The 15,366-nt window shown below is 46.2% G+C and overlaps 1 protein-coding gene and 1 long non-coding RNA gene across 6 annotated transcripts in view; one reads left to right on the plus strand and one right to left on the minus strand.

Annotated features, from left to right (window-relative positions):
• The window catches only part of mbnl2 (muscleblind-like splicing regulator 2), a 218,378-nt gene that overhangs the window by 118,657 nt on the left and 84,355 nt on the right, over positions 1–15,366 (plus strand). The window lies entirely within an intron of this gene.
• LOC139274966 (uncharacterized) overlaps positions 1–15,366 on the minus strand; it is a 40,098-nt gene that overhangs the window by 12,486 nt on the left and 12,246 nt on the right. Inside the window, exon 3 of one of the 2 annotated variants that reach the window (XR_011595642.1) lies at positions 11,788–11,828. The exons of the other annotated variant lie outside the window; for it this stretch is intronic. This is a non-coding gene — a long non-coding RNA (uncharacterized lncRNA). Of the gene's footprint in view, positions 1–11,787; positions 11,829–15,366 lie in introns of those variants that run through there. 2 annotated transcript variants of the gene reach the window in all.

Raw genomic sequence — 15,366 nt, forward strand, 5'->3', positions numbered from 1 at the left:
GGCCACCTGGCTCATGACGCCCCGACGCGTGACACGGACAGAAGCTGACCGTCAATACAACATGGTGCACATTGCGACGCGCAGCATCATTGAGAGGACCATTGGCATATTGAAACAGCGATTCCGATGCCTGGACCATTCTGGAGGACAGTTGCTATACTCTCCTCAGATTGTCGGTCACTTCACTGTTGTGTGCTGCATGCTTCATAACTTAGCCATCATGAGGCAGCAGGAGCTGGTAGTGGAACCAGAAGACCTACATGAGGGTCCAGTGCATGATAATACGGAACAGCAGGATGTGGATGATGACGATGATCAGGAAAGCATGCAAGTGCCTGATGCCAGAGCACGAAGTCGGAGGAGGGCCGTCTATCGTGCCCCTTTAATGATTGCTCGAGCCTTGCGCCAGCAGCTCATCCGTGAACGCTTCAACTACTGATGCCTGAGGGCTCTGCGACCACTTTTGCGCATGGAAATGTTTATTCTTTGCAGTTGTTCCTACGTTGTGTTGTGTTAGTGGAACATGAATTAGTTTTAATGAAAAAATATTTTATTGAAAAGTTAACGTCACTGTAATAAAATATTTGTTGTATCAAACTATACTTTTTAATATGACTCTTGAAGATCACTTAAAAACATGTAAAGTTACAAAACAATCGCAATGTGAAAAATCTTACACTCTTAAGATCACTTAAACTTCAAGATCACTTTTTAGATGCAAAATTAAATAAGTTACAGAATGTGAGAGCATTTACATTATAAGATCACTTGAAAACCCTGAGATCACTTATAAGTTGTAAAGTTACAAAACTTACAAAACAATTTCAATTTGAAAAACGCTACTACAGCTACATCAAGAACAAGAACAAAAGCAGCAAAGAAAGGCTGCAACCATGTCTCATCCATATCTCAGTGAATGTTCACTTCTTCATGGGCATGTCATTTGATTGGCTGGGCTGTGTGCCCTTATTGCAGCAGCTACCTCAACCAGGCCCTCCCTGATGGCCTGTGCCGTCATTTGCATGCCCTCCCTGACGGCCTGTGCCGTCGATTGCACTTCCTCGGACATTCCCTCCCTAAGTTCCCGTGTCATTACTGCTATTTCTCCCGTCAGGACCGTCAACTCTTCACCTACTGCATTGACGCCACCGATGAGTGATCGGGTAAGCTCATTGGTCTCCATACCCAATGCCACAACCTGATCCGCATCTGTTGCACGCTGCATTTCAGGAGAGCGTGTCTAAAATCTCCTTCTCCTCTGCCTGGGTCTGCCTCGTGGCACCACTACACTGGGAGGCGCGGGCACGGACGGCGGGGCGCTTGGTGTTGCAAGCGGCACCACTACACAGGGAGGCGCGGGCTGGGACTGTGGGACGCTCTGTGTTGCAGACGGCAGTACTAGAGAGAGGGGCTCGGGCTGGGATGGTGGGGCGCCCGGTGTTCCAGACGACAGCACTTGAGTGCGAGCCGTGGGCTGGGTTGTTGGACGAATGGGTGTAAACTGCTCCATGATATCGGCAGCAGCACTGGGACCCGCAGCGTTGGAATCAAAACCATAGTAGGTGGAACCAGAACCTATGTGAGAGGGAGGCGCAGGCTCGGACGGTAGTGCACTGACTGTAGAATGCTGCATTATATCAGCAGTACCACTGGGACCCGCAACATTGGAATCAAAACCATGGAAGGTGGAACCAAGACCTATGCTAGGGGTTGAAACGCTGATGCCCCTTGATGGAGACTCATAAACATTAATTTGGAAGCTCTCCCCTGCAGACATTTCAGTCATCGCTGCCATCATCCAGTCTGGATCGTCCGCATCTGGTTGTACTGGTTCTTGTTCTGTATCCTCAGGGTTAGTAGCAGCAGCAGCAGCAGCATCATCATCGTCATCCGTCCATCTCCATCATCCGTCCATCTCCATCATCATCACCATCATGTTCTGCAAAATACATCGGAACAATCAAATGTTTAACAGCAAGGGAGGGGGCCGGATGGGTGGCATGAGTACTCTCACACATAGCAGGTCAGGCAGCAGGTTGATTTAAAGGGCCATGATGCATTTTCAGGACTTACCCACTTCCTCGCGTGCGGGCCCAGCTTGTGCTGTACTGATTGCTTTTCTCCATGTACGACTCATCATAGCAGCTACCCGCTGTTCCAAGGGTGTCAGTGGATGCAGATTGGGCGTGCCTCCTCCTGTCCGAGTTGCCTCCCTTTTGTTGTGGGCCAATTTCTTCTGCAAAGAGTAAAATATAACTTTTTACAGTGTGTCTGTCTGCAAGGTGGGACATACAGATAGCCAGGTTACAATTACGATTAAATTAAAGATGGGAAATATTACTTACACTAACTACTTGACCAAGGTCGTGCCATTTCTTTTTACACTGGCTTCCAGATCTCATGGTATGCACCACTGCGCAGTAATCTTCTGCAACTTGGTTCCACCATTTCTTCATTTCTTTTGGTGGCACTTTTATGCGACCTCTGTTGCTGGTATCTAGCTCCTGCCATCTCTGCTCAATTATGTTGACTAATATCTACTTCCTCATGCAAGAAATTATTTGTTCTTGGTGGACGTTGATCCATTGCAAAGTTGAATTGGCACTCTTATTTCTCAAAACACACAGTCCTTAATTTGCATGCACCAATGCTGCACCGGTTCTGCAAGTTTAGCAGTGAAAAGCTGAACTCACTGATTTCAGCAGGTGATTTATTCAACAGTGCTGCTAAAAGCACTCCTTCACACACAAAAATATCTCAAAAATTAAATCGCAAGCCTTTCCAGGGGTCCAAGAGACAAATCTTCACTTTTCCTCCAGTCCCTTTAAAAATGGCCGAGTGCCAATGTTTGTTTCACACTGCGCGCACGCTCCAACGCGCACGCGCAGGGTTGCCGGCACGGCGTTGCCTCATTTGAATTAGACCCGCCCCCCCCCCCCCACTGCTTTCAGAATTGGCGCGAGTGTCTGGCTCCCCCCCCCCCCCCCAGCTGTGATCGCCGCGCCAAGCTGAGTTAGAGCTCCGAGGAGCCGGAGAATCTTGCAGTTTTTTTTCCTGCGCACTTTTGGGCGCGAAGAACAGGTGTGCAGCTCGGGGCTGCGAGACTTGGGGTCAATATAACTACATGAATCAGAACAGATTTTAGGTGGTAGACTTGGAGGAGAGTATGATTCCACTCTTATGTTTGTAGGTCAACCTGGTGATCCCTTCCCTCTTGATAATACATGGTTATGCTTATCAAAGGAGATAAAGAGGATTTGAAGGTGTAAGGGTGAGAATAATCCTGAATAGATTCTTAACTACTTTTGTATTGGTCAATTGCTTTGCTAATGCCTCCCAATTCATGGGTGTGGGCCAACTGACAACAACCCCGAAGAAAAATTAATACAAAAGGTAAAACACTGTGGATGCTGGAGCTCTGAAATATAAACAGAAAATTCTGGAAATAATTTAAAAAAGGAGGCAGACAAAAAGCAGGAAACTATAAGACCACTTAGCCGAACATCTGACGTCGGGAAAATGGTAGAGTCCATTATTAAGGAAGCAGTAGTGGGACATTTGGAAAAGCTTAATTCAATTAAGCAGAGTCAGCAAGGTTTTATGAAAGGGAAATCATGTTTGACAAATTTGCTGGCGTTCTTTGAGGATGTAACAAGCAGGGTGGATAAGGGGGAACTAGTGGATGTGGTATATTTGGATTTCCAGAAAGCATTTGATGAGGTGCCACATAAAAGGTTACTGCACAAGAGAAAAGTTCACAGGGTTGGTTGTAATATATTGGCATGGATAGATGATTGGCTAACTAACTGAAAAAAGAGTCGGAATAAATGGGTCATTTTCTGGTTGGCAAACAGTGACTAGTAGGGTGCCGCATGGATCGGTGCTGGGTCCACAACTATTTACAATCTATATTAATGCCTTGGATGAAGGGACCGAGTGTAATGTAGCCAAGTTTGCTGATGATACAAAGATGGGTGGGAAAGCAAATTGTGAGGAGGATACACAAAATCGGCAAAGGAATATAGACAGGCTAAGTGAGTGGGCAAAAATTTAGCAGATGGAGTATAATGTTGGGAAAATGTGAGGTTATCCACTTTGGCAGAAATAATAGAAAAGCAAATTATAATTTAAATGGAGAAACATTGCAAAGTGCTGCAGTACAGCGGGTCCTTGGTGCATGAAACACAAAAAGTTAGTATGCAGGTGCAGCAAGTAATTTGGAAGACAAATGGAATGTTTGTGTTTATTGCAAGGAGGATAGAGTTTAAAAGCAGAGAAGTCCTGCTACAATTGTACAGGATATATTGGTGAGGTCACACCTCTGGAGTACTGCGTACAGTTTTGGTCTCCGTATTTAAGCAAGGATATACTTGCATTGGAGGCTGTTCAGAGAAGGTTCACTAGGTTGATTCCGGAGATGAGGGGGTTGACTTATGAAGATAGGTTGAGTAGGTTGGGCCTATACTCATTGGAGTTCAGAAGAATGAGAGGTGATCTTATCGAAACATATAAGATAATGGGCCCAAGTTTCCACACGATAAAAAACGGGCGCCCCTCCGAGCTGGGCGCCCGTTTTTCGTGCCACAAAGTGCGCCTAAAAAAACCCTCCGTATTCTCCACCTCCCTGCAGGTCCTCTGGCCCTCGGCACAGCGCACCAGGAGCTGTAGGGAGCGGAGCTAGGACCCTGCGCCGAAAACAGTGCCGGGAGCTCTGCACATGCGCGCTACAGTGGGTGCGCAAGTGCAGTAGCACCAGGTGCCCGAAACTGTGTGGGAGGGGCCCGAAGCACGCAGCCCCTAGCCCTGGCCGAATGGCCTCACTGGGGCTGCGTGAATAAAGCTCCTCCCACGGCCAGCTCCTGCTTCCTGCCGACATCCGCTCCTGCTTTTCCCCCCCCCCCGACCCGACCCGTCTGCCGCTGCCGCTCCCGCTCCCACCAGACTCGACCTGACTCTACTCTCGCTCCCGGACTGGATCCGACCTGACCTCCCCCTCCCCGACCTGACCTCCCCCTCCCGGACTGGATCCGACCTGACCTCCCCCTCCCCGACCTGACCTCCCCCTCCCCGACCTGACCTCCCCCTCCCCGACCTGACCTCCCCCTCCCCGACCTGACCTCCCCCTCCCCGACCTGACCTCCCCCTCCCCGACCTGACCTCCCCCTCCCCGACCTGACCTCCCCCTCCCCGACCTGACCTCCCCCTCCCCGACCTGACCTCCCCGACCTGACCTCCCCCTCCCCGACCTGACCTCCCCCTCCCCGACCTGACCTCCCCCTCCCCGACCTGACCTCCCCCTCCCCGACCTGACCTCCCCCTCCCCGACCTGACCTCCCCCTCCCCGACCTGACCTCCCCCTCCCCGACCTGACCTCCCCCTCCCCGACCTGACCTCCCCCTCCCCGACCTGACCTCCCCCTCCCCGACCTGACCTCCCCCTCCCCGACCTGACCTCCCCCTCCCCGACCTGACCTCCCCCTCCCCGACCTGACCTCCCCCTCCCCGACCTGACCTCCCCCTCCCCGACCTGACCTCCCCCTCCCCGACCTGACCTCCCCCTCCCCGACCTGACCTCCCCCTCCCCGACCTGACCTCCCCCTCCCCGACCTGACCTCCCCCTCCCCGACCTGACCTCCCCCTCCCCGACCTGACCTCCCCCTCCCCGACCTGACCTCCCCCTCCCCGACCTGACCTCCCCCTCCCCGACCTGACCTCCCCCTCCCCGACCTGACCTCCCCCTCCCCGACCTGACCTCCCCCTCCCCGACCTGACCTCCCCCTCCCCGACCTGACCTCCCCCTCCCCGACCTGACCTCCCCCTCCCCGACCTGACCTCCCCCTCCCCGACCTGACCTCCCCCTCCCCGACCTGACCTCCCCCTCCCCGACCTGACCTCCCCCTCCCCGACCTGACCTCCCCCTCCCCGACCTGACCTCCCCCTCCCCGACCTGACCTCCCCCTCCCCGACCTGACCTCCCCCTCCCCGACCTGACCTCCCCCTCCCCGACCTGACCTCCCCCTCCCCGACCTGACCTCCCCCTCCCCGACCTGACCTCCCCCTCCCCGACCTGACCTCCCTCTCTCCCCCGCCGACCCGAACGCCACCTACCTCTGGTGCTGGGGACGGGCCCTGCCCAAAATCTCGGGCCCGGCCCGTTCAGCCTTTGGTCCCGACGGCAAACAGCTTCCTAAAGGCCTGCCTGAAGAACTTTCACACAGGTAGGAACATGGTTTATTTAATCTTTTCTTTGCTTATAAATGTTTATTCAGGTTGGATTTATTTGTATAATATTTGTATAAGTATAACTAAGGATTTATTGTAGAATTTAATGACTTCCCTTCCCCACCCCCTCCCCCCCCTCGTTCCCTGTAACCTGCGCCTGATTTTTTTAATGTGTAGAACAGGTTTTTTCAGTTCTACAAAAATCTTCACTTGCTCCATTCTAAGTTAGTTTGGAGTACGTTTTCACTGTGGAAACTTTGAAATCAGACGTCAGTGGCCAGACACGCCCCCTTTTGAAGAAAAAATTTTGTTCCAAAGTGGAACTGTTCTACCTGACTAGAACTGCAGAAAAAAAATGTGGAGAATTGCAATTTCTAAGATAGACCGTTCTCCTAAAAATCAGGCGCAAATCATGTGGAAACTTGGGCCCAATGAGGGGGCTTGACAAGGTGGATGCAGAGAGGATATTTCCACTCATCGGGGAAACTAAAACTAGGGGACATAGTCTCAGAATAAGGGGCCGCCCATTTAAAACTGAGATGAGGGGAAATTTCTTATCTGAGGGTTGTGACCCAGAGAACTGTGGATGTTGGGTCATTGAATATATTTAAGGAGATAGATAGACAGATTTTTGAGCGATAAGGGAGTAATGGGGTTATGGGGAGCGGGCAGCGAAGTGGAGCTGAGTCCCATGATCTTATTAAATGGCGGAGCAGGCTCGAGGCCCCAGGTGGCCTACTCCTGTTCCTATTTCTTCTGTTCTATGAAATACTCATCAGTTCAGGCAGCATCAAAGTAGACTTGCTGGATTCACTTAAATTGGTGGCCAGGAAGGTAGTTTTTTTTCTAAATCAGCTTTCGGGAATCTGGAGAGTTCACTTTGGGGATGTTACTGGCTGCACCATACATTGAGAAGCAGTGACAAAGTTTCATGCAGTATGAAAGCAGCTTTTGTCCGGTGCCTTCCCCATTTGTCTCAATTATTCTGCTGGTGAACAAGACAGTCTTTCAAAATAATAACGGTGATAACTGTTTTTATTTCTGTTTGGTGCTCTGAGTACTGCCAGCTTCTGATGCCTACAATTTAAAAATGGGTCTTTGTTGCTGCCAGCTTTAACAAATCCAACAAGCTTACTTTGATGTTACTACTGGCTGCCTGAGACCCACACTTTGGGAACCAGCAGCACCAACATGGCACTTAAGTAAAGTAAAAGCATCTTTAGCCTGAGCTGACTCGATGCTTTGAGCACCAAACCGTTCCACTTATATGGAAAAAACCAGAAAAAGATGAATTTATATAGCGCCATCCACAACCACCGGATGTCCCAAAGTGCTTTTCAGCCAATGAAGTACTTTTAAAGTATAATCACTGCTGTAATGTAGGAAACACAGCAGCCAATTTGTGCACAGCAAGCTCCCACAAACAGCAATGTGATAATGACTGGATAATCTGTTTTAGTGATGTTGATTGAGGGATAAATATTTGCCAAGACACCGGGGATAACTCCCCAGCTCCTCTTCAAAATAGTGCCATGGGATCTTTTACATCCATCTGAGGGAGCAGACGGAGCATCAGTTTAATGTCTCATCCGAAACACGCCACCTCCAACAGTACAGCGTTCCCTCAGCACTGGAGTTTCGGCCTAGATTTTTGTGCTGAAGTCTCTGGAGTGGGACTTGGACCCACAGCCTTTTGGCTCAGAGGTGAGGTGCTGTCCACTGAGCTATGGCTGACCGTTTTATATTCACTCTTTGTCGTCGTGTCCCCCTCCCCCCCCACATAAAAAAACCTTTCATAAAACCTGAAAGCATTTAATAAATATATATAATGTAGATAATTTGCAAAATGGTTTTTTGTACGTTTTTTTTTCCATTTTGTAATTTATATTCTCTTTCGTAAAATGAACAATGGAAAGAGCGGTAGTGATTTTACTGCCAAATTAAACATTAATGTGTTGTTTGCAATATTAACCTGTCTGAATAAAAAGATAAATGTGCTGTAGCTTTTGCTACTCAGACAATTTTTATGGACCTAACACTGACTTGATCTGTACAGCACAATTCGGAAATTGGTTCTAACTATGGTATAATGAATAGTATCTTGGGTCAGAAGTGGTGGAAATCACTACAAATTTTGGTTTGAGTCGATATCTTGCCTTATATTAAACATTGCATGTTATTTCCTGAATTTGCAATACTAATTTTCTGCAGCAAGCAGCCTATTGTGCCTATTCTTACTACTTACTAACTTCAATGTTATAATGAAAAGCATGCTGTTTTGTTTTAATGGTGAGTTTAACTCAGTCAAGATGGCAAAAGAATATTCATTAACAGTATCACTAGGAATGTGGAATAAATTTGCAGATTAAAGGAGAAGGAAAATCTTAGGGAGAGTATACTCTCTTAAAAGTCCCCCCCCCCCCCCCCCCCCACTGTCCATGTGAAGTTATAAAAATATTTATTACCTTTTTTAAAAGAATGTGATATTTCCTGCCCTAATGGATACCCATTATTTTGGGACTACTTCCCTATGGGATCAGTCCAGTGATGTTACTGAGGAGAAAAGCTGCCTGGGTCCAGGATTGTCTTTATTTGATTTTCATTCATCCATGGGATCGGAACGTCGCCGGCAAGGCCAGCATTTATTGCTCATCCCTAATTGTCCTCAAGAAGGTGGTGGTGAGCCACTGCTTTAAATACAACAAAAAAAGAGAACCGTACATTTCCTAACAAAATATCCACCATTTACAGGACCACTCCAAGAGCATTCAAGCAAAATTAATTTAGTGCTACTTTGTATCAGCCTGGGAGGCAAGCCAGAGCCATTTCAGAGGGCAGCTAAGAGTCAACCACATTGAGGGTCTGGAGTTACATGTAGGCCAGACTGGGTAAGGACGGCAGATTTCCTTCCCTAAAGGACATTAGTGAACCAAATGGGTTTTTACGACAATCCGGTAGTTTCATGGTTACCATTACTGATACTAGCTTTTAATTTCAGATTTATTGAATTTACTGTAACCCCTATTAATGGGATTCAAAAGTATTAAATCAGTCTGGGAGCTAGCTGACCCTGGGAAAACGCCCTACAGGCAAAGTATGCAGCGTACCCAGCCAGTTACAAGTTTTTTTTCCCCCAAGATTGGGTGGCTCTGGCTTGCCTCCCAGGCTGATACAAAGTAGCATTAAATTAATTTTGCTTGAATGCTCTTGGAGTGGTCCGGTAAATGGTGGATGTTTTGTTAGGAAATGTACGGTTCTCTTTTTTTAAAAGAAAAGGTATTTTTTTTTACATGATTATTGAAGAGGAAATACAATCTCCTATATTCCCCCCCACCTCCAGACTTTCCTTTCCCCTTTAATCTTAATGCCCATCCATAGAGTGGAGACATAGGAATTTAAAGCTTTAGGGCTTACTGACATCTTGGGCTTAAACTTTCAGTGTTAACTCTGAACATCTATGTTTGAGCCTGATTGTTGCCCAATAACATTGTTGACATGAGCAGACAAAAAAAGACAGGAAGCCCCACCCTTGGCTGTGATAAATGTAATCATTACAGGCTCTGTTCGAACAAAGCCATCCTGTTTGGAAAATCCCTCCACAAGAATATACAACACCATATCCTTATCAAAAGAAAGTGTTCATGGAACTTAGTGTACCTTTCCCTAAATTTCATAATCTTTAGGATTGGCTATCTCAGGAAAAAAGGAACCATAAGCTGTCTTTTCAGCTGCGGTCCCTGGAACTGTTTCAGTTACAGTACTAATTGAACCAATCCTTGCAAATTATTTCACGCTTGTCCAGGGTGTGTGTACTTTCTCTGGGCTCAGTTTTAATGTTGAGCATTATAGCTCCAAGCAACCAGAAAAAATACAGCTATTTGTCAAATCAAATGACAGAATATAAGAGATTGAAAACTTTGTAAAGTAACTTCCAAAAAATATATATTTTTATTGCATGGTCCACTTTTTATCAGGCAAAATGCTGCAGCAAATTGGCAGTTATATCCCTCTGAGTTCTTTGTGTGAGGGAAGTGTTGCACTGCATGTTGGTTACTCGTGATGCTTCCAGTTCTAGAGTAGAATGAAAGCAAACTGATAAATTTTAAAATAAGTCTAATTTGCACGCTGCACATGTAAATTACCCAGGAAATAAGCTTGATGGCTGTTGAGTTTTTCTCAATCTGCACCATAGGGATTAGTAAAAATAGTTTTGCAAACTTTACAACAATCTGCCAAATGAGAAACGTAGGCGCTACATTGCAGATTTTTAGTAAGGTGATGGTTGGCAGGTTTGAGTTCCAAGGGTGTCTGTCGTTCAGATTGCCAGGCCAGATTTTGGAATGAGTTTCATTAGTTCTTGGCAAGGCTGCGTGGGTGGAGCACTTCATAATGGCTAACATTCCAATGGGAGGGGTGCAAGGAAAATCTGACATTGTCAAAGTCATTCTGCCACAAATTCAGCTCCAGTCAGCAAGGGTGTGGTCCTTCATTTCAGCTCTTCACATAAATAACTACTTGATTGTGTAGTACTGTTTACCCGCAGTACTGGTGAAGAAAATATATGTTGGATATTACTGCAAACAGTACAGTGCTGGGCTATACCATTTGTCATGAAATAGGCTTTTATTTTTTACATCCGTTTATTTAAATTGGCACGTATCTGAATGTGCTGATCTCTTGCTACTGTTAAATCTGAATGAGGCATGAGGAAGAATAAGTAATATTGAAAATTCTGCACGATTTGTTGGTTTCAGTTGGAACAGAGATGATTATTTTTTTGAAACAAGTACAAACTTGTAAATTGGCTAACCATCCCACTTTAGAAATTTTGTTCGAGTTTATTTCATTGACATAAAATACAATGCTTACTGAGTGCTGGAAAGAATTGGATCCAAAAGTTTATCTGTAGAATTGAACGTCTTTTGTTTCCTATTTTGAGAATTGCTCAAAAGGAAATGTGTTTAAAGGTTGCCATTTAATGGTTTTGGACTTTTTAAGGTTTGGGGAGACACACAATGTTTTTTCCTTAACTTTTCCTTCTAATTTGTTAAGGAGTTCAGTATGTTGTAGATGCATTTAGTTGAAAGAAGGAAGGTAATTTGACATGTATCAAAATTTGATGAAGTCTGTAAGCTTATTTCAGAGTAAGTATTTGTAAATCTCCATCATCGTCTTTCGTATGGGAGTAGCAAAGCAAATCAAATATCAATATCTCAGTTTGATATCCAGGCCAAAGCTTCCGGTGTAACAGCGTGGATATCTTGCAGACTGCCTGCAAATTTCCTCTGAGGGCAGTGCTCAATGATGTGCTCCAGGGTTTGATTAGGAGCTCCACAGTCGCATAATGGGGATAATTTAATCATCCATCTATGGAGAAGGTGGCATCTACCATGACCAGTTCTGAGGCGGTTGATGGTTGTCTACTGTTTGCGAGGAAGGTTTGATCCTTCAGGTTGTACTGTGGGGTCCTCTATAAGGAATCCATTCCATATGTCGCAGTTCTTCCAAGCATTTCGCCATGGAAATCTCCATGCCATCACTGTTCACTATGTTCTGAGTAATTTTCTCTTGACCAACTAATTTTGTCTATTTACTTTGACTGTGCCACTTGAAATTGAAGCATAATACACATTTACCTAAAGTTACTGGAATGGAAAGTAACATCAAAATCTAAATTTTTAGTAGTTTGTTTTATATTTTGTATTGTAAAGTTCATTACTAATGGCAGATATCTGGATTCTGGAGAAGTCCCAGCGGATTAGAAAACCGCAATTAGCAAATATAACGCCCCTATTTAAGAAAGGAGGGAGACAGAAAGCAGACCAGTTTGCCTAACATCTGTCTTGGGAAAATGCTGGAGTCCATTATTAAGGAAGTAGTAGCAGGACATTTAGAAAATCACAATACAGTCAAGCAGAGTCAGCATGGTTTTATAAAAGAGAAATCATATTTGACAAATTTGCTGGGAGTTCTTTGAGGATGTAACGAGCAGAGTAGATAAAGGGGGTGGGGGGGCGGGAACCAGTAGATGTAGTGCATTTGGATTTCCAGAGGGCATTCGATAAAAGTTCAGTGAGTTGGGGGTACTATATTAGCATGGATAGAGGATTGGCTAACTAACAGAAAACAGAGTCGGAATAAATGAGTCATTTTCAGGTTGGCAAAATAACTAGTGGGGTGCCACAGGGATCAGTGCTGGGGCCTCAACAATTTACAATCTATATGAATGACTTGGATGAAGGGACCGAGTATGATGTTGCCAAATTTGCTGATGATACAAAGATAGGAGTGAAGCAAGTTGTGAAGAGGATACAAAGAATCTGCAAAGGGATATAGATAGGCTAAGTGAGTGGGCAAAAATTTGGCAGATGGAGTATAATATGGGAAAATGGGAAGTTATTCACTTTGGTAGGAAAAATAAAAAAACAAATTATTATTTAAATGGAGATAGATTACAAAATGCTGTGGTACAGAGGGATCTTAGTATGCAGGTACAGCAAGTAATTTGGAAGGCAAATGGAATGTTGGCCTTTATTGCAAGGGGGACAGAGTATAAAAGTAGGGGGGTCCTGCTACAACTGTACAGGATGTTGGTGCGACCACATCTAGAGTACTGCGTACAGTTTTGGCCTCCTTATTTAAGGAGGGATATACCTGTACTTGCAATGGTGGCAGTCCAGAGAAGGTTCACCTAGGTTGATTTCTAAGATGAAGGGGTTGTCTTATGAAGAAAGGTTAAGCTGGTTGGGCCTGTACTCATTGGAGTTTAGAAGAATGAGAGGTGATCTTATTGAAACATACAAGATTATGAGGGGGTTGACAAGATAGATGCAGAGAGGATGTTTCCCCTCGGGAAATCTAGAACTAGGGGGCATAGTTTCAGAATAAGGGGTCGCCCATTTAAAACTGAGATGAGGAGGACTTTATTCTCTGAGGGTCGTGAATCTAAAATTATCTACTCCGAGAGCTATGAAGGCTGGGTCATTGAATATATTTACGGTGGAGTTAGACATATTTTTGAACAATAAGGGTGTCCAGGGTTATGGGGAGCGGGCAGCGAAGTGGAGTTGAGGCCTAGATCAGATCAGCAATAATCTTATTGAATGGTGGAGCAGGCTCGAGGGGCCAAATGGCCTATTCCTGCTCCAATTTCTTACGTTCTCATGCTTATGTTTACATTTGAAAGATTGCCGTTTATTTTCCATTAGCCGGCGATAGATATGTGCAAAAAGCACTGCAGATTTTGCAACCTAGGAAAGAAAGCATGTATGTAGGAAATTACTGCAATAGAAAAAGCTTTGTCGTAGCACCTTCATTTGCATAAATATCTCTTTGTAAATTATTTTGTGAGGTAATTTTTTTTCTCTCCTAGGTTCTCCTACAAGCATACACCATCAACTTGTATTTTTATAGAGCCTTTAATGTTGAAAAATGTCCCATGGCACTTCAGAGGAACAATCGAAGAAAACAAAGCTGAGCCAAAGAGTGAGATTTTAGGAACATGGGAACAAGAGGAGTACATTTAGCCCCTCGAGCCTGTTCCGCCATTCAATGAGATCATGGCTGATCTGCACCTAACTCCATATACCCGACTTTGGCCTATTTCCCTCAATACCTTTGGTTAACAGAAACCTATCAATCTCATATTTAAAATTAACAATTGATCTAGCATCAATTGCCGTTTGCGGAAGGGAGTTCCAAACGTCTACCGCCCTTTGTGTATAGAAGTGTTTCATAATTTCACTCCTGAAAGGTCTGGCTCGAATTTTTAGACTGTGCCCGCTAGTCCTAGACTCCCTAACCAGCAGAAATAGTTTCTCTCCACCCGATCTGTTCCCTTTAATACCTTGAAAACTTTGATCAAATCACCCCTTAACCGTCTAAATTCTAGTGAATACAACCCTAATTTGTGTAATCTCTCCTTGTAATTTAACCCTTGGAGTTCAGGTAAATCTATGCTGCATTCCCTCCAAGGAGTGGATGGGTTCTCAAAGCTTGATCAAAGAGATGAGTCAAAGGAGGAGAGAGGTTTGGGAGAAGCATTGTAATTTCAGGAGGGAATTCCAGAGTGTGAGGGCTAGATAGATGAAGGCTCGGCACCTTACGGAGGACAAAACTGGTTAGATATTTGAGGGATGGGAAATTGAAATTGGTTTTTGAGTAGACTAAGTCTATTCCAGTCCTGCATCTTGCTGTGAATCAGAATTGTGCATTTATGCCAATTTCTGTAAACTAGATTTTAATTGTTTTTAAGTAATTTTATTTTGGTCTATTTTAATTATTTGTTAAAAATTAAATATAAACAAAAGTAGAAAAAACTTAGCTCAGATCTCTTATCCAAATTTGATTAACTTGTAAATTATCTTGTTTCTATTTGAAATTTATAAGTGTTGCCTAGGTTTGTGACCACTCTTAGGGCCCAAATTTGCCCCCAGAGTTAGAACGGCGCATCTCCGTGTGGTGCGCCGACTTTTTAGAACAGAAACGGCGCCTATTATTTACCTTGGTATTCTCCCCTCCGTCTGGTCGATCCAGGCCCTTGGTGCAGCGCATCACAACGTGTGGGGGTGCCGGGACCTCTGTACGAGTGCGCTAGAGTGTGCGCGCATGTGCATTAGTTCCAGGCCCCTGAGGCTGTGTGGGAAGGGCCCGAAGCATGCCGCCCCTAGCCCTGGCCGAATATGGGCTGCCAGGGCGAAGATCGGACTCGGGCCTCCTTCCCTCCCTCCTGTTTAGCTCCCGCTTCCCCACCCCGCTCCCTTCCGTTGCTCCTCCCCTCCCCCAACCCCCCGTTCCGGTGGTGGGGCCCGCCCAGCATCTTGCTGGGGGCGGCCCAGCCCGACGTCTTCGGCGCGGCCCATTCAACCTCCCCCGCCCCCCCCCCCCCAGGTCCTCCTCCTCCTCCTTGCCCCCCACTTCTCTCCCCTCTTCCCCCCTCTCTCCGTCTCCTCTTCCCCCCCCCCCTCTCTTCCCCCTCTCTCCCGCCCCTCCCCGCCCCTCTTCCCCCCCTCTCTCCCGCCCCTCTTCCCCCTCTCTCCCTCCCCTCTTCCCCCCTCTCTCCCGCCCCTCTTCCCCCCTCTCTCCCGCCCCTCTTCCCCCCCTCTCTCCCGCCCCTCTTCCCCCTCTCTCCCTCCCCTCTTCCCCC

Source organism: Pristiophorus japonicus, chromosome 10 (genome assembly GCF_044704955.1).
Source record: "Pristiophorus japonicus isolate sPriJap1 chromosome 10, sPriJap1.hap1, whole genome shotgun sequence".
Classification (NCBI taxonomy): domain Eukaryota; kingdom Metazoa; phylum Chordata; class Chondrichthyes; family Pristiophoridae; genus Pristiophorus; species Pristiophorus japonicus.